Here is a 19,688-nt window from a genome sequence, read left to right on the forward strand (position 1 = left end):
CTGTTTAACTAATTTGTTGTTTGATTTATTAATTGAGTATTGGTCATTGATTATAAATGGTTATTGATTATTGATTTGAGGGATCCGAATATTCTTGGATGAGGAGAACTCAACCCGGCCAAAAGGTTCACCGACCTCCGGCGTGTCCAAGTATAAGTAATTTATAAGGACTGGACGCGCTATCACCTGACACTAGTCTAGCAGTTACGTTCAGCGCTGCTTGGGGGCTGAGGGGCTGCTTAGGGTTGGCAGGTGTACTTTTGGCATCTAACCTCAAGAGGAATAACTGGAAACCAGACAAATCGGTGGCACTGATTATGTCAGAATGTCAGTCTGGGATGCTATGTGCACTTATCCAGATTGGCACAACAGCTGAGAGAAGGAAACTTTTAAGTAAAGCTGAGAAATTATATGGTATATAAGTACACCTGCTTAGAAATGATATGGTATGTTGGAGTTTTTTTTATCTGGTTGCCCAGAGCTTTCATGTAAAGGCTGAAGAGGGTTGGTGGGAGTAGAGCTTTGGGGTACACCTTGCCAGAGTACAGCAGGTTTGGGGCAGACATCTGAGATTTTGATGAGTTGGGAAAAGAGAACAGAGTACCTTGCCTCTAATATCCATCCTCTCATCCAATGTGTGGGTTGACTTGTTGTGTTAGAAGCTGCTCTGAGAGATCAAGGAGGATAAGAAGACATGAACCTTCTTTGACCAGTACAAGGAGGTGCTGTGGATGAGCAGAAGCACAGCTGTCTCAGTACTGCATCCAAAACTGAAACCAGATTGACTTACATCAGGGAGATTGTTCCCTGCATTACATGGTTTACAGAAAATAATGGGTCTTCTGAAAGCAAATTATGTGTAATGTAAGTATGTAGGTATTAATGACCATCTACATAGCAGACAACACCAAATACATTGTATATTGGTGATTAATAGGAGGTAAAAACTTCCCAACTCAATGACGCTTTATGAATGATTGAGTTAGACTTTCAGGTATTTCACTTCTGCCCTGAGTATTTCATGCTGATCTTTGGAAGGTATGACTATCCCACTGAGCTATTTCACAGAGATTCGGACCTGTATCCTGCAGGTTACACACAGTGCTCTTTTAACAGGCACATTCACCTTCTAAGCTATTTTATGATAAGTCTGAGCAGCAAGAACATTATCCACCTGGGCAACCACTTTTGCCATTTAAAATCTGCAGATAAAGCACAACAATCTGAGGCAGCCTTTACCTGTTGAGCTCTTTTAAAACTATTTCATTTCACCACCAACAATAAGAAAGCTATGTGCTTTAAGGCTCTATCTTAAGTAATCTGTGGCCATCCTTAACATTAGAGGTTAAAATCTCATTGTCGCCAACTGTGCTTTCCATCTTTCTAGGGTTCATAGAATGAAACCAACTGAATTAGTTGAGGCTGCTTACATATTACAGACTTTCGAGAGTTGCAAAAGCTGAATCTTACAGCTGAGTGTCCTCCTACTTCCTCCCACTACACACCTACCCCTTTGCCCTTCTTCTACTTCCTCCCACTACTTCCAAACCCCATGTCCCTAGTGCATGCGTCTCGCTTGCCTGACTCTATTGTGTTGAGGAAAGGGCTCAGAGCTTGCCTATTGCTTACAATTTGTTGGCTTGCGTGGCCCTCTGCTTTACAGTCTCGTAACTTGTAGCTGCTGGCCTGGCATAATTTCCATTCCTCTGTGTGACGCAGGGACCAAGCACGGACTGATCCAACTTAATCAGTGCCTGTCTGCTGCTCTCAATGTGATTGTGGTATTATTTTGTTCTTTTTAACTTCAAGTGCCCTGCAACAGGAGGCGTATGACTGTCAAAAACATGCCCAGCAGGACAAACAAAATTGCAAAGTTTTATGTTGTAAAGCTAACTTTCTTTTAATTTACCAAGTTCTCTTTTCTCACTTTGCACTCATATTTTCTTTTCTTCAATCTGCCTCACTCCTATCTGCCCCACTAATCCAAAACAAACTGCCCCACTCCAATACACCCCAATCCGATTCACCCCACTTCTATCCAAAACAATCAGTCCCACTAGAATCCGCCCACTTCAATCTGCCACACTAACATCCAAAACAGTCTGCCCCACTCCAATCCACCTAACTCCAGTCTGCCCTACTCCAATCTGCCCCACTCCACTCTAAGAGTACACCCTACTCCAATCCAATCCATCCACCTCATCCTATTCCACCCACCTCAATACAATCACCCCCTCCAATCCACTCCAATCCATTCCACCTTAATCCAATCCAACACACCCCACTACAGTACTATCCAATCCAAACCACCCACCCCACTACAATCCAGTCCATCCCGATGCAGCCCACCACACCGCTATCCAATCCAACCCATCCCATTTAAATCCAAACCACTCCATTCAAATCCATCCCACTCCACTCCAATCCACCCTGCTCACTCCAATCCACCACAGCCTACTCCAGTCCACCCCACTGTACTCCAATCCATCCCACTCTATCCCAGTCCAATCCACCCCATCCAATCCAAGTTCAGTCCACCCCACTCCAATCCAATCCATCCATTCCACCCCACTCCAATCCAATCCACCCCACTCTAATCCAACCCACCCTACTCCAGTCTGATCCACCCAATTCCAATCCAATGAACAATCCACCCCACTCCATTCCAAACCACCCACTCCAATCCAATATAACCCACCCCAATCCAATCCACCTCACCACATTTCAGTCCACCCACCCCACTCCAATCCAATTCACCCCACACTAATCCACCCCACACCAATCAATCTACCCAATCCAATCCACCCCACTCTTCTCCAATTCAATCCACCCCACTACCTCAAGCCACTCTAACCCACACCACCCTAATCCACCCCACTCCACTCTGTAGCACTCTCTGCCACTGAACCACAGAGCTCTACTCCCCTCTACTCAACTCTACAACACTCTACTCCCCCTACTCCACTCTATGACACTCCAACAAATCCACTCTATGACACCCTACTTACCCACTCCACTCTGACACTCCACGCCACTAAGGTTTAACCATGCTGAACAGCAGCCACAGTGGTGTACAACATGGCAAAACACATTGCAAAAGCCAATGCTGTTTTATAGGCGAAACCTATTGACTTTGCCAATGCTTATTATGTATGTGTCTGCTGCTGAAGCTTTTACCTATTGCTGTGTATTACCTTGGCAAGTCCATCCTGCCGGACAGCCATGAGATGGGCGAAGTCATGCAGCAGAGAGAGGGTGGGGGAGGTAAATGGCAGCGAATGGTGCAGTTTGGGGCCACTGCTGAGGGCAGAGTCTGAAGAAATTATATGAGCAGCTGAGGGGAGAGAGGTCAGCAAGTGGTCAGAGAGCTGCACTTCTGGTGCTGCTGACAGACCAGGAGTAGACGTCTCTTGCTGAAGAGCTGCTTATGCACATGCGACCACGCATCACACACCTTGCAACCTGTGGCTTTGTGGAGATCTGGACCTTGGAGGGTCTTGTGAGCTAGATATGCCCACTTTTGCAGGTCAGGGGGTTGTTATCAGGGTGAACAGTGCACCTTAGTGCATCCTAATGCACCAGAATGCATGAAGTAATATGTGTGTGTGTGTGTGTGTGTACTGTTGTGTGTATATCTTAATATATCATGTTAAAATAAATCTATGGTTAGTTTTACGTCCTAACAGCTTAGAAGTTCACTTACAAAAGCAGTTAGAGTGCTGTTATGGCTACAAATTAAAACCAAAGAACCATTGAAATTCGCAGGTAATTGATAGCTCCAGATAAACAAACCATAAATTGCACACTAAATGCAATGCTCATAACCTCATCTCTAATGAGACAGATGCAAATACAAATTTACAAATGTAGCAAAATAAATTGCAGTTTATCCATCACATTTGTTACCACTTTTTAAGAGATAACGTTGAATGCACTTTATTTATTAGTTTGAGCAGAGTGTACGTATTTAATTACACTATGCTTTTAGTTGTTATTCATTGCTATAAACATTATGCAGTGATAATCGTTGCTATTTTTGAGCACGTTACAGTTTGCTTGGCTGTTGCGCAACTTTTGAATTGTGGATAATATCTGCACCCAACCCACTATAGTTGGCAAGTTACCATGCTCAGGCAAATTGGCCAAGCACAGCTTCAAATTATTTTTACATTTTTTCCAGGATTTGTAAATCCTGTGCTCATTACAAATTATGAAGCCAGTAACATTTGTGGGACCTGAGGAGGGTCTCGGGTTTGTGGACATTGTGTTAAAAATTATTTTGTTTAATGATTTTTATGCTGGGTGGGATCCCTTAGGGACCCTCCACATGTCCTGGGGGTCAGGGGAGGCTCACCATGCAAGCTTATGCCCTATTTGTTTTTACTTTTTCCCCGCGCATTCCTCAATGCATGGTGCTTAGTGCATGATGTTGGGTAATGAGAGCCATTACAGAAATTTTTCTGTAGCAGCCAGCCAATCGGAGCATGACAGATTTGTGGATCCTTCGCAGATTCGCCAATCTGTGCTGAATAATAGGAGAAGTAGCTCTTTGGTCTATTGGTGTGCCTTTATTAAAAAAAAAAAAAATTCCGATATTCTATGGAGGGGCTTTGTGTTCTTTAACTTCTCTGTACTGAGGATGGTCTCATGGATGAAGGCACTTAGAGACCGAAACGTTGATGCACTGTCCATCTTTCCATGGAAAGTCTGTGGAATACTGACTCTTTTTTATGTGATTTTAACATACAGCTTGTAAAAGGTCAGAAAGTGGGCACCCAGTATATTGACATATGTTAGAAAAGATGATAAATCAAATCTGGCATTGGTGATGTACTTGACATTTTTTCTTTTCACCCCCTATTATCTATGCCCTTATTTGTGTTACACTATGGATATACACGAATTAAATATAGAAATTTTGCATCAAGTATAATTGGCTTGATTATTAATACCTTTTTTAATTCAATTCAAATGCCAGTAAATTGCATCATTAAATATTTGTAATTCAATGAAACTTTATTAGAATTAAATCCCTTGTAGACACCAATCCTTGCCAGCACATTATCTATTGCACTCAACAATGGTTTAAAATAACAACTTCTAAACATAGACTAATTTCCTCACTTGGCTAATCGCAAAATATCTTCTAAACTCCCATCCCTTACAAATGCTTTGGAAGCAGACACCACCTTTAGTGATGTACACCAGAACATCTCACATCCACACCAGCTTTTTCATGTTCTCTGGACAGGATAGTTTCTCATTTAAGTCTTCTTATGATTAGAGATCAGATCACAAGATATTTCTCAAGATTCAGAGCTTTTGGGCTCACCTTGAAATTGATTTATTTGCAATCAGATTAAATCCTCAAGACTGCATCCAGAGGCGTGTGCAATGGATGTATTCCTTCAGGATGGGAGGGGTCATTTGCTATTATAGTGAGGCTACAAGTACAGGTGCACAGTTGTAAGGAAATGGTGGTAGTGGTCACTCCAGACTGGAGATCGTAAGCTTGGTTTCCAGTAATGTTAGCGATTTTGGTAGACTTCTGATTCTGCCTATGTCCGAGAGTCTTCTTATAGAACCTCAAGGAGAGTATCACAGTTTGATAATGCAAGATTATCAAACTTTGAGGGTTTGAAGGATTTCAGGAGATAGTGGGAGATACCGGGTCTTTCGGCAGAAGCTTTCAGATGTATTTTCTAATCCTCGGCCCTAGGAACTAGCAAGGAATACAGATTGGCATAGATGGATTATTGGTGTTTAGGAAAGGATTTCGGTCCTATTTCAACTGCAACAATTGATATTGTGAATTACCTGATGGAAATATTTGAGTTTTGTTTGTCTGACTGAACAGTGAACAACTATATGTCACTTATGATAGCAGATCACATTTTGGTGAGCAGTCTGTCAGTGGGATAGGACGCATTGATTAAAAGTTTCTGTGGAGTATGAGTGTTTTAAAAACACTGGCAGCTAAATATTCTTCTATGTGGGATGTCAGCAATGTTCAGAACATTTTGCAGATTTGTGGAAACAATGTTGATAAATGTTATCCAAAGTTGATTGACTTGGCTAATAAGGAAGGGGGGCCCTCCACCTACGGCTGTCTGTTTGGGGACACTTTTATACAAGAGATTGCAATGTTTTTTGGAGTTTTTAGCTCTATTTAAAAAATCACAGAAAGTTATTCAATGTGTTTTCAGTAAAATAGTTTTTGCTAGGGCTGGGAGAACAAGGGGTTGCTTTCCTGCCAAGGACAAGGCATATCTAGGGTTTTCATGGTCCATTGATTTAGACCCCACCCCTATGGGTTCAAACAGTATGGCTTTAGTTGCTTACAAGGGCCCAGATTTAACAGGGCCTAGCACCCCTTAACGCCAAATTAGCATAATTTTTTATGACGCTAATGTGGCCCAATGAAGACAAATTTGCTGTGCCATATTTACAAAGTGGCGCAATGCGTGTAACCCCTTGCGCCAGGCATAATGGATGCAAGGGGAGTGTTCCCCCGTTAGACGGACCGCAAAAAAGGTGCAGTGGAATCTAAGAGATTCCACTGCACCATTTTTGCTGGCTATTTTTAACACCTGCACAGAGCAGGCGTTAAAAGGGGGCATACCATTGTTTTCAATGGTCCCCTATGTACTCTGCAGGATTAGCGCCAAACTTTTGCCACTAATCCTGTACAGTACATCAATAGCATCAAAAATGTTGATGCTATTGCCCCTACCAGGCGCCATGGTGCACCATATATTAAACACGATGCACACATGTGGCGGTAGGCGGGCCCAAGGGGCGCCAGAAAAGTGGTGCTGCATTGTATGTTGCGCCACTTTTCTTAAATAAGGGCCAAGGTTTCTTCCCTCAAACACAGCATGCTCGAGGAAGCGGTTCCAGATAGGATTGCCCCCAGCAAAGAACTTTGTCAGGTGAGTATAGAACACAACCTTTTACAAACTGCTATAAAGCTGGATGGCAGACTAACCCAATTTTATTGGAACTGGCAGGAGGTGGCTCTTGACCTTTAGGGTTTAGGTACAGTGGGAGAGTATAAAATAAAGTTCATCCATCAGCTTGTTCAAGAGAGGTTCCCTATGAAGATTGTTTCAGAGAAGTGTAAAACATTTTGTTGGACAAGGAAGCAGAGGAGTTGCCGACATAAATTGCAAATGCAAAAGCGTAGGATGGTTCGTAGACTTCATAAGCCAATTCTTTTTAGTAGAAAAGAAAAACAAGGTAGTACATCCTCTCCTAAATCTAAATCTATTAAGAGAATCACAATCAATATATGTTTGCCCTTTCTTTTTCAAGACACCTTTTTGGCCTTTTTCATACTCCATTCTAGTGCCTAAAGTGATCTCACGTGATCCTCCTCTGTAATAATGGTTTTTACCTAATTACTATTATCAACGATCCTTTTATTGAAATTTCAGAAGAAGTGTCAGAGCTCTTTTCTGTTGAATCTTACCAAGCCAAACACTATAACCAAGTTTTTCATCTTGACTGACACTAGTCTCTACCACTCTCTATCTTTAATGTGGCTAAACATTTTCCATTTTTTTATAATTAGATTCTGAGATAGATCCCATTAGTTTTCCTAACAATTCGGTGATGTAACTGTCTATTTTATTTTCCAATTCTATGTCAACTTCTACCTCAGACATTTTCCTACCTTGACCAGAAACCCTGGTTGTCAGTAAAAATTATCTTTTACCAAACCCCATGCATCTAAAATAGTGGCATAATTGCAAGCCATTAAAACTGTCCTGTGCTACAAGATGGACGTCACACGTACAGCACCATCATGCATTATGAGGTTTTTCTTCCAAAGGTGGTTTTATTCCAGTTGTGTATACTTTAAACGCAGCTCCGTGGGCTGGAACCTGTCTTTTTCAAAGTGTGCGAAGGGCCTCCAATAGGAAACCATCACTATTCTTACTCACATAAGCCCAAACACTTGTAAATGTTGCTTCCCTGTGAATTACAATTCTGTCAAAACCATTCGGCCCAATATAACTAAACTTGTCCTTGAACCTGATGATCTACTTGAAATAAATGTTAAAGCAATTACAAATACATTGGCATAATGAAAACAAAAGCACTTACACAAATCTCTCATACTATAAGGAACTAATTTAACCAACTGTACAACTTTACACCTGAGTCAAGTTTGTAAAAAAACTCATAAGAAAAGGTGTTGATCTTGTAAGCAATAAAAGAAAATAACTGTGTGCTCAAATGTTTTATTAATTATAACAGTTTTGGAATGGTGTAATGCTTTCCCTTGTTGAAGCTGTGAGGGGAACAATAAAGGGAGATTGCATAAAATTACCCTTTGTGCCTATCCATAAAATCAAGCACTGCATCACCCCTTGCATGACATCACTATTCCACACTTTACAGACAAGTGCGAAGCCATTAACATCTTCTTGAGTGAAAAATACTGAAGAGTAGATGGAGAACACTAGGCCCGCTCCTCTCCTTACACCCACCCCTTTTCATCATCGTATAAAGCCCTATCTCGCAAACCCTGCCAAAATACTCATCTCCCTCTATGTTACTTCCCATCAATATTACTTCCTCTGAAGATGAAGTCTTACCCTTGTCCTTCATCAAAGCCCTCTCCAGGGAAGCTCTCTCACCCCTACTCACCACTGTCAACAACTCTTCCCCTCAAGACATTTTCCCAGAAGCTCTTTAGACAGGCAAGATTCTTCCACTACAGAAAGAAACCTTAACTAGACTCTGATGACCTTGCTAACTATTGACTCATCCCTCACCTACCCTTCATCAACAAGATCATTGTAAAAGAAGTTTATGCTCATATCAATGGTAACAATCTCCTGCATGACTTCTGGTGACGCATTGTCATTAGTTTTTCATGTGCATTTAATAGCATGCTACTATATAAAACATATAATCATTGCTTACACATATTCACATATGATTTTATATTTAGATGAACTATATCTACTGATTTTTACATTAACAGTTAACAATAGTTGGAGTATGTTCACTGTAAAATAGCCAGAGTCATTGTAGACCTCAGTTGAACGACTCCATTTTCAATGAAATGATGTATGTCTGCTTGCTGTGCATAATCTTTTTTCTCATTTCAGGCACCAAGAGTTGCCATGTTATTATTTTTATTGTTGTTGTTACAGTTCTGTGTGAAGCTTGTTGCTGTTAAAATGTTTAATGATTTGAACAGTGAATTTCAGCACCTGTGTGAGAAGGGAACCAATGAAGAATTGTCCCTTGTGAGATACCCATGAAGGCCACAGTGATGGAAAATTCTGCATTGTATTACTAATGAAAAGTGGACTGACACTGACTTTACAGGAATGTTTAGCTTTGATTGGTTTCTTCCCCATGAGAACCATAGGAATGTATCTTTCAGTTGAACTTCATCAGTTAATTGTGCATTCTGGTGCTAAACAGTTAAATGGCTTCCATCCACCAATGTAGGTGGACATCCCTTCCACACTCTTGAGACGCAATGCTCCTATTATTCCTGCTCATAAAGGTAACTTCTCAAACAAGCACCTTTAACCTTGTCCTTGTCAGAACCTTCAAATGGTTCTTTTTGAGGTACAATATTTGCAGACAGGACAGTGTAACTCTAAAATCCTGCATATCAAAACTTAAATAATGGATGTCCTGAAATGTATTGAGATTGAATGCTGAAAAAACTAAATACATTTTCTTGCATAGCTCTAATGATATTCAATTGCATGGTTACTGGAACAGCATTCAGTTGAATTCAGTCCCTTACTAGCAAATGGGGTAAAATGTCTGTGTGTCAGACTGGATAAGCAGCTATCATGTATTCTCTCATGTCACACACAGCTTCTGGAGATAGATCAATGCTGCACTGCCTAAAAGTTAAAGACAACTTTTTCTCCAAACATTGGGCTTAAGACTGGTTTGTTGACCATGGAAACTGTATTCTGATTTGAGTACCACAACACAGCCTTAAGCCCTTAAAAGCCTTTCTTCACTTGGAAGTCAGGCTAGTCTCTTGTACAAAAACATTTGACCATATCACTTCTGTACTTTGGAAGTGAGAATTAAGTTAAAAATAATCCTTATTATTATTGAGCACTCCTTGGAAAACAAATAGAACACATGGAACAACTCTCTGAAAATTTATGGTGGTTAAGGACGTCTGAGGGGCAAAGAGACTTTCCAAGGTGAACCAAAAAATGCTTACAAAAATTACTTACATCATTAGGCTACTAGAAAGAAGCATTCTGTAAGTAACAATTGTTTCGTAGTACACCTGATGGCAGAGAAGTACACTCTGAGAAAAAAACATTCCTCTGCATGTGGTATATATCGATTGTACAACATCCTTTGACCTCATGAATAGAGAAAGGCTGTGGGCAGTGCTTTAAATGGGCTGGTGGTGTCCGGTACGGAGTGCCAGCACTTTTTTATTTTGAGAGGGAGAGTACCTGCACTTCTCAAGCATATGACAATACTTTTAATTTTAGAGTACCAGCACTTCTCAGAAACAAGCAGGTACTCTGGTACAGAGTACCTGCACTTCTATGTTTCCAATTCAAGCACTGGTTGTGGGCAATGATGCAAGCATATGAAGTTTAAAGATCTTTGTGGAAATCCATGATGAATTTTGGAGGAATATCTAATGTGAATATATTATACACAAGTTCAATAAGATTGTGACACTAAATGGGCTCAAACAGGGCTGCATTCTCTTACTCCTCTTCTTCTCTGGGGCATCAACAACAGCAGCAAATATTAAGTGCTGCCCCCACATGAGGATATGTCAAGAGGAGATCATTATTTATTGCAAAGTAATAATAAAGTCTGCTTGAATACATTCATGATTTTTCTTATGACAGTTTCTCTGTTCTTGTCACTGTTTAAATAATGAACAAAGATTAATGGAAGCTGATAACTTTGCTTCTCGTTGATTGTTATTAAAAAAGTTCAAGGTTCCACAGAATGTAAGTAACTTAAATGGTGCCAAGGACTTGTCTGCTAATTGTTTATTCAGAAAGGTTCGACAATGATCCAATATGTTATATAAACTAAGAACAGAGTGAAGAGTTGAAGAGGAACTTCGTACCAGAGACCCAAGACAGAGGCCTTCCAGAACCATATGACCTTCCTTTGCTGAAGGGGACTGTGAAGAACAATTAGCCTTCTCTCAGTGGGCTTATCAGCCTCCCTACCACTGCTGACGAGAATAGCAGACTGTTATTTCACTTAATATTGGTTCTGTTGCTCAGCCAATGTATGCAGGTGTGAACCACTTAGAAACCCAAATTAGGATTCTTCTTTAGGGCTAAGACTAGTTTAGTTAGCCATAAAGATGACGATGAGGTTGGAGATATTTATATAAAATTAGCTTTTATGATTTCACCATACTGGCTTTCTGTCTTGGGACGGCAAATTGACAAAGTCCTTATTGACAGGGGGTCTAGAAAGCTTATTTTCAGGCTGTGTACGAGAAAGATCCAGAAAATGTATCATTTGGTGCATGATACGTGGCACGTTGTTCAGACACACTCAAGATGCTAACTTATTATTATTAGCGGAGACTTCTGTTGTGATATTGGTTACCTCCTTCAGTTCATATTAGTGCATGTGTTTCTTTTCTGCTGTAAGTTTATCAGATGCTTGCCTTCTAAAAGGTTATTCCCTGTTTTGATTTCAGTTTTTGAGTCTCATGGTTTGAATCTGTATAATAATTGCACTACCTATTCTGATAGGGGTCAATTTAAGGGCACCAGTTATACAACATGTCTTTTTTCCCGAATACTGGCAGTGGGGTAATTTTAATTGTGCACATGCTGCATCCCCCTTTGTAATATTCTACTCATGGGTGGAGTTTGATGCTGTAGATCCCAATAAGGGAGACTTTCAAACATACAGATCTGCAGCAATCCCAACTAATTATGAATCCTATTGTGGCATAGAAGTCCCTTTATGTTATCAGAATATCAAGCATAGTTTTGTGCTCAACTACCTCATGTAGTTCAAAATGTTAGAATTGGACCCTTGAGTAACGAAGGGGCTACATGGCCTGTATTAACTGGTTATACACCAAATCCTGATGTAGCAAATCTGACAGTTGCAGAAGTAGGAAATTTACTAATCCAGATAGTGGCAATTTATAGGCAGCTTTGATAGTATGTTTTACAGTCAACTGTTATGGAAGCATTTGCTCCCAGCCCTGCACAACAAGTGCATTTTATGAAGCAGGTGATTAGTCCACAGACTATTAATCCCATTATGGGCAAGACACCCACAAAAAGACAAGATTACGTAAATGATTGCTTGTAAAACTAACAGGCTAAAAGTGGTTTAGCCTCACACAGCACTAAAGGATAGACATAAAGGTCCTGATTACGACTTCGGCGATTACTCTGTCCCAAATGTGACGGATATTCCGCCCACCGAATTACGAGTCTATTATATCCTATGGAACTCGTAATACGGCGGGCAGGATATCCTCACATTTGGGACAGAGTAATCCCCTCCACTGAAGTCGTAATCAGGCCCATAATGTTAACTATGTGTGTTTGGGGGCATGTCCAAGATGGTGACGGGTCAGACGCTCAAAAGTGAGCTCCAATCCGCCACGTACAATTTTCAGTTCCTTCGACTTCCCACAGCGTGAAGATTACCCTGGAAGGTAGGCAAAATTCTAGGGACCACGAGAGGGATGATCGAAGTCGGTAGGCTGACTCGGATGTCCAGGATTAGGTTGCCTTTCTGAATATGCCCAGAGGAGGAGCCACAGGAGTCGAAAACACAATTCCCCCAAGGACCACTGAGGAAGAGTACGATCTGCAGACATGCGTGGTGCCACCCAGCTGGGATGCAACGCTTCAGCCACAGAGCGGAGTGATGTGGTCGCAGGGTGCAGATGCTGTGAGCAGACCTATTTGGATGGTGAGAGATCAGCAGCGACATGCTGCGTGGCCGGGCCTGGTGTGCAGAGCTCCGTGTGTGCCACAGGCACTTACCAACGCTCCAGGTCTGTAGAAACTGTGTTTATCTGCTCATAAGGAATTTACATTGAGCCCCTAAGGACCACGACTCAATCAATCCCAAAGGTACTAAGTGATGCAGTGTTGTCTGAGATTGACAGGTGAGAGATCAGCGCTCCCCCTTTTTTTCTCTAGATGGGGAGGCTGCAGTTAAAGACTTGAACATTGGGGGCCCAAGGGAACTGCATTGGTGTCAAGAAGAATAGTGTTGCTTCCTTGTAGTGGTGGAGATCTGGGCCAAGATCCCCACTGGCACAGTATACTCCGGAACACAGTACAGATGCTCTGTTTACTGAGGGCCACCCTCTATTGAATGTCTTTCCTCTGCAACATTGACAATATGTACTGTCACTCCTGATTGGGTTTTCTGCCAAAGCTCTGGTGGAATGGTTGCACAGTTTCCTGGAACACGAGAGACTCTTTGGACGGAAAAGTGTGTAGGCCTATCAATCTGGGTGCATCTGAACTCATGATATTGTACCTCAAACGCTCAGTAACATTTGGGGCAGTGCTACAGCTCCAGACCTATAATTATTCACGGTGTCCAAGACGAAGCCTGGTGGGAAAAATGCTGAAAACACTAACACACGGTTGCTTACAAATGAGAAAATTATGGAGCTCTTGGCAGCCACCACTAGCCTTAAGTCTGTGATTGAGCCAAAACTAGACTCCCTTATTTTAGATGTTCAGCTACTAAGAGAGGAGCACAGGAAACTGAAGGATTCAGTACAGGAAACGGAAAAGGGGTTTGCCTCACTGAACCTACTCTCCTGGAGCAACAACAGCAAATGAGGATCTACAGCACACCTGAGAGCGAGAGCAGATGATTCCAAAGACCATTCTCAGCAGAACAACATACGGGTGGTGGGCATACCTGCGGTGGCAGAAGGCCCAAGTATGGACTTGTTTATGGAGAAATGGCTGACCGAGGTGTTCTTGAGTGGGAAGACCTCCAAGTTCTTTTCAGTTGAGAGGGCGCACAGATTCCCAGGTCACCCACCAGTGCCGGGAGACCTGTGCTGGCAAGACTTTTCAATATTAGCAACAGAGATAACATGTTACAGCTAGCCCAAGCCAAGGGTCGATGGTAGCTTAATAATAGTGACTCCACCATTTATTCCGATGACACCGTGGATGTTCAAAAACACCGAGACACCTTCCGTGAAGTGAAACAATGCCTTCATGCCCTGGAAGTCAAATACGCATTGTTATTCCCGGCAAAGCTGTGGATTATAGCTGGCACCAAGACCCTGTTCTTCCCAGCCCCCTCAGGAATTGTGGGCAGGTTGGAAACAAGGGAAGACCACCAAAGACTCCCACCAACTGCGGATAATGGCAGATGACAGGCCCAACGGCCCAGCCAACATCCTAATAAGGCTACAGGAAGCACCCGTGGAAAACCAACTAAAGCTCAGGCCCCACTGGGCAGAGCAGAAGTGTTGGTGGCAGTGGAGCAGTCAGATTTCTCCAATCAGGACGGTGCTGTCTCTGAAAATGACTTTGGTAACCAGTTGGACAATGCTATTCTGATCATGCTATGGGCAGATCTGAGAAATGGTCCAGAGGTCACTCCCAAGATGGTAGACTTATTTCAATCAGTCTGGTCACTACATTGGGACTTATTCTAGCACGGAATGGTTCTATATACATGATATGGGGGAAGGGGTCTAATTGAGACGCTTGTGAATTGCGCACTGTGGTGAGGTATTAATGACACATTGATATTCCGACGGGACAGCCCTAGGGTAGGACCTATTAAATCCTGTATACCAAGTGCCCTCCATTTAGAAAAACCTCTTAGTAGTTGCTAAATCGTTACAGGCAATAAGTGGTTGTGATTAAGTCAGGGTCCAGCATGGGTGTGTGATTAGTTTGGGACTTTTGACAATGTTTCATTTTATTGTTTGTTTGCAATGTTATTTAGTGCACTTGCACTTGCACACTCCCTCCCACACACTTCAGATGACACAGGAGATACTTTGTATAGGAGATACCCAGGGATTACACTATCATGAAATGGAATGTGAGGAGTATGGGCAACTACACTAAATGACATAGAATATACACTTACTTATGAAGAAGCCATGTCCAGTTTGCATGCCTTCAGGAGACCCACATGATGGCGGAGGAGCTCACCAGATTAAGCAAGCACTGCTGAGTCACAGTGTTAAGCACTACTTACTCAGCTTACGCTAGAGGGGTATTACTATGGGTGGCCCCGGGAGTATCGTTTGTTATAGATAACACAAGTAGTGGACCTAGAGGGTGGTTATGTGGTGACCGAGAGGAAATTGGACAGGGAGCCACTAACTCTAGTAGTGATATATGCCCCAAATACAGGGCAACCATTGTTTTTTGAAACTATATCGCCAGCACTTCTCCACTCACCTCCCTCTCCCTCATTTTGGTGTGGAGACTTTAACTGTGTCCCTGAGTTAATGGTGGACAGTTCCACGCATCCTACCGCGGGTGTGGTATCTCATGCCCATACCCGACACCTGCAACAACGGGCACTTAATCTTCATGTCACGGAGATATAACGCTCACTACACCCTTTAGAACAATAGTATTCTCAATTCTCCCCCTATACATGTGCTTCATAAAAGAATAGATCTTATATTTGGGACATTAGTATCTAACTGTCAAAGAACCGAATATCTCATCAGGACTTTATCACACTACTGCCCATTACTGGTGACATTTTAATGCGGCAGACCTGTCCTGTTGATCCTGATGTGGCATCTACAACCTGTCAAGTACTAACACCTACAGATTCTGCTTTTTGCACACAGGTGGGGGAACAAATAGGTAACTATTTCACCAAAAATACAGGCATGGCTTCACATGAGGGGATGGAGTGGGACACATTTAAGATGGTGGTCAGGCGGATGTGTATGCCCAGACAATACAGTATAAAGCGGACCCTACAAAGAGAAGTCACTGACACTGAGAACACATTGAGGGAAGCTGGATGAACTCCTGACCCTAACTAGTATAAAAAGGCTAATCAACTGGCTACATTTGATTACAAAGAACACACCAAGAGACAACATGATTTGGGAGACAAAGCTGGAAACTTGTTGGCCTGGCTTCTGAGTTCGGAACACCCACATGTTGTCATAGGTATGATTGGTACACAGACAGGCACCATAGTGAATTCCCAATAAGCCACTAATTAGGAATTCAAAATGTATTACAGAACTTTCTATCAGGAGCCTGTGGAAACAAATACGGACATATGCATATTTAGCCCCCACTATTAAATCGTGTACTGAGACAGGAACTAGACGAACCTCTGACAATGAGCGAAGTGAAGGCAGCCATTAAACAGATTACCAAGGGTAAAGCTCCTGGTACAAATGGACTTCCCATAGAGTTTTACACTATTCATCAGTCACTTCTAGCCCCAGAGTTACTGGAGGTGTACAATAAGGTCAAGACTAGAGGAAGACTACAGGACAACATGCGGGAGGCCCTAATCACAGTTCTACCCAAACCCGGCAGGGATATACTAGATGTGACCTCATACCGCTCCATCTCACTACTTAACCTTGATTACAAAATACTGAGTAAAGTATTGGAAAATAGAATAACCCTTTTCTTGCCCATTCACATCAGAAAAGCTTTATTCCCGCAAGGAATACCTTTCTAAATATTCGTCGGCTGTTCAGAGTCCTTGAATGGTGTGTCACACATCTCAACAGGGTTGAGAGTTGGGTGGCATTGTTAGACATTAAAAAGGCTTTTGATATACTGAGACGGAGCTACCTACTGGCAGTACTAGTGAAAATGGCAATCGTTTTGCACATGGATCTGCGTTCTTTACGAGAGTCCCGTGGCCAGAGTGCATACAGGATCAAATATATCTGAGGGCATGGCTATCGGTCAGGGCACAAGGCAGGGGTGCCCTTTGTCATCCTTGCTATTTGCCCTGGCCATGGAACCACTTGCCGGTAAATTACGGGAAAAAGATGTGGAGATACACTATGGGAGATCACCCTTACATTGTGTTGATGTATGTGTACAACACCCTGATTTATCTACAAGTGAATCATAGGATTTTACTAGAAGTCATGTACGTACTAGATGCCTTTGGCCATTTATCGGGCCTCACTTTAATTGGGAGAATTCCTGTCTCTTCCCTTCGTGAAAGACACCGGGTGACCCACTCCAGCTACCTGATAACACAGCCATGCAGTGGAAAACTGACACGTTCAAATACTTGGGGATCCAGATATACCACTCTGAGCAGGACCTGATAGATGGAAATCTGGACAGAGCACTGCTCAGGATTTGACAGCCCTTCCCTTCTGGACACAACTCCCATTATCGCCGATAGGGTGGGTAGCTATAGCCAAATGCTGGTACTGCCCAGACTTTTCTATCACTTTGCTTCTTTACCAGTAATACTACAGAAATCCTTTTTTTCACAATTGCAATGACTAATGACATCGCAAGTCTGGGCTAATAAGAGACCTAGAGTCAAGATGGGTATGCTATATAACACAATAGAAACTGGAGGACTAGGTGCCCTGAATTTTGAGTATTATTATGCGACTGCCCAGTTACAACAGCCTGTTCGGTAGCTTAAAAATTAATTGAGTCCCGAGATCCCACTGATAGGGGTAGACGTCTAGAACACTCCAGTAGTGGAATGGCTGCTAGACCCACCACCGCTACGCGCCATCTGCAGTGCTCTTCTGAGGGTGGGAACGTGGTGTTGGCAGAAATATATCTTACAAGGTAAAGGAAAGATACCATACGCATCTGCTATCCCACTGTGGGATCCTCCACAGTGTAGATGACTCAAAATAACTTTTCAGGGAGATGCATGGCATAAGGCGGGTTACACAGACTGACGCGACATAGTGGAGGGTGGCCAGTTAAGTGCCTTTGAGGATCTAACTGAGGGGGGTGCACCAGACCCAGGACAATTACTAGTATACTCTGCTATACGGTGGGTGGCAGGAGCACTCTGGAATATAGATAGGGAATGGGTCTCTGAGGCCAAACCCCTGGAGCTGATGTTAACATTGATGGCATCTTCGAAGGCAGTTTCTATAATATATGGAGCCCTGAACTCAGAGAGAGCACAATCAGATCCTATGGTACATAAAGAGTGGTGGGAGAATAAATTAGAGAAGGCTATACAAGAATCCGCATGACGAAGATGTCTGGGACCAGTAAAGACAGTATCACAAAATGCACGATTTCGATTCTTGTAGTTTAATTATATACACCATGCATATTTCTCACCAGATAGGATTACCAAGCTGTGCTGAGGGACTGATGCCTCCTGCTCTAGATGCCACCAAGTGGAGGTACAGTTCCTCTATATGGTTTGGTCTTGCCCTGTAATAGCAGATTATTGACAGGGAGTCACCTTGTGTATCTCTGCAATTACAACATCTGTTCTACCCTGTGACCCTATGACATGTCTTATTCACTCTGACAAAAGCCACAAAATAACACAGGGGGTTCCAAGATCTTGCATTAGTTTTAGCGAAAAGACATATCGCTATGTTTTGGAAAGCGGCACAAGCATCTTCAGTTACCTTATGACAGAAGGATCTAGTCCGGTGAGCCACAGCGGAACTGTCACTCCATGTAGACACCAGGGCACGGGATAGGAGATGTAACCTTATGGCACAGTGGTCTGAGTACCTGACGAACCTTGCTGAACTACAGGCCCCCGGAGAATAACTCCATTCCAACATAGGTCACTAATAGACACACTATGAGTATCTGACTAATCTACATTCAATTTCACTTTTTCTTCTCATTCCTCAAATGATGGGTGGGTAAAGGATGCCGTGGGAGTGTGCGGAGGATGGGACACAGTTTGTTTGGGTTATGAGGACGTTTGCATTAGATAACGGTCTCTGAGTATGTTGTAATTATTTTCTGCACATGTATATATTCTGTGAACACAAACATATGACGACCAAAATGGATCTATTCACACAGCCTTGTAGTATGACAACTAGTAATGCAATATATGTAGTTTTTTCTGTTGTATGTTAATTGAGACAAAATCAACAAAAGTATACAAAAGAATGGCCGTTTGCGAATGCAAAAATGCCTTTCAGGATGTATGAAAGGCATTCGCAAAGCAAATTAGCTAAAATAGCGATTCCTTAAATTTGCGAGCCCGTTTAGAGAATCGCAAATTGTGATTCACTAAATAAGAAATCGCAAATAAGGAACCCTTATTGCGATTTCTTAACCACATGTATCAAGCAATTCTTTAATGCGAATTAAGGGTAGAACTTGGTGGTAACCATGTGCAAATTTTAAAAATGCATAAAAAATGCACTTTTAAAATTGACATGTAACGCACACATGCCCCTTGGCATGTGTGCGCCTCACATGTCCCAAAAAACATTTTGGGGTGCAGCAGAGGGGGCCTTAGGCCCCGAGCACCCTGGGGTTTTGCATTTCCAAAATTGTGAATTCCAGGTAGGAATTTGCTATTTGGTAAATGCAAAAAATCGCAAATATGGGCCTGCAGGCCCATAGGTGCGAATGGGGGCTGTATCACAATTTGCAATTCAGTAATAGCATTTGCGATTTTTAAGAAATCGCTATTACCGAATCGCAACTATGATACATACCATTTTGCGACTCTGAAATAGCGATTTCTTAAAATTCACTATTAGA

This window comes from Pleurodeles waltl, chromosome 3_1 (assembly GCF_031143425.1).
Source record: "Pleurodeles waltl isolate 20211129_DDA chromosome 3_1, aPleWal1.hap1.20221129, whole genome shotgun sequence".
NCBI lineage: Eukaryota > Metazoa > Chordata > Amphibia > Caudata > Salamandridae > Pleurodeles > Pleurodeles waltl.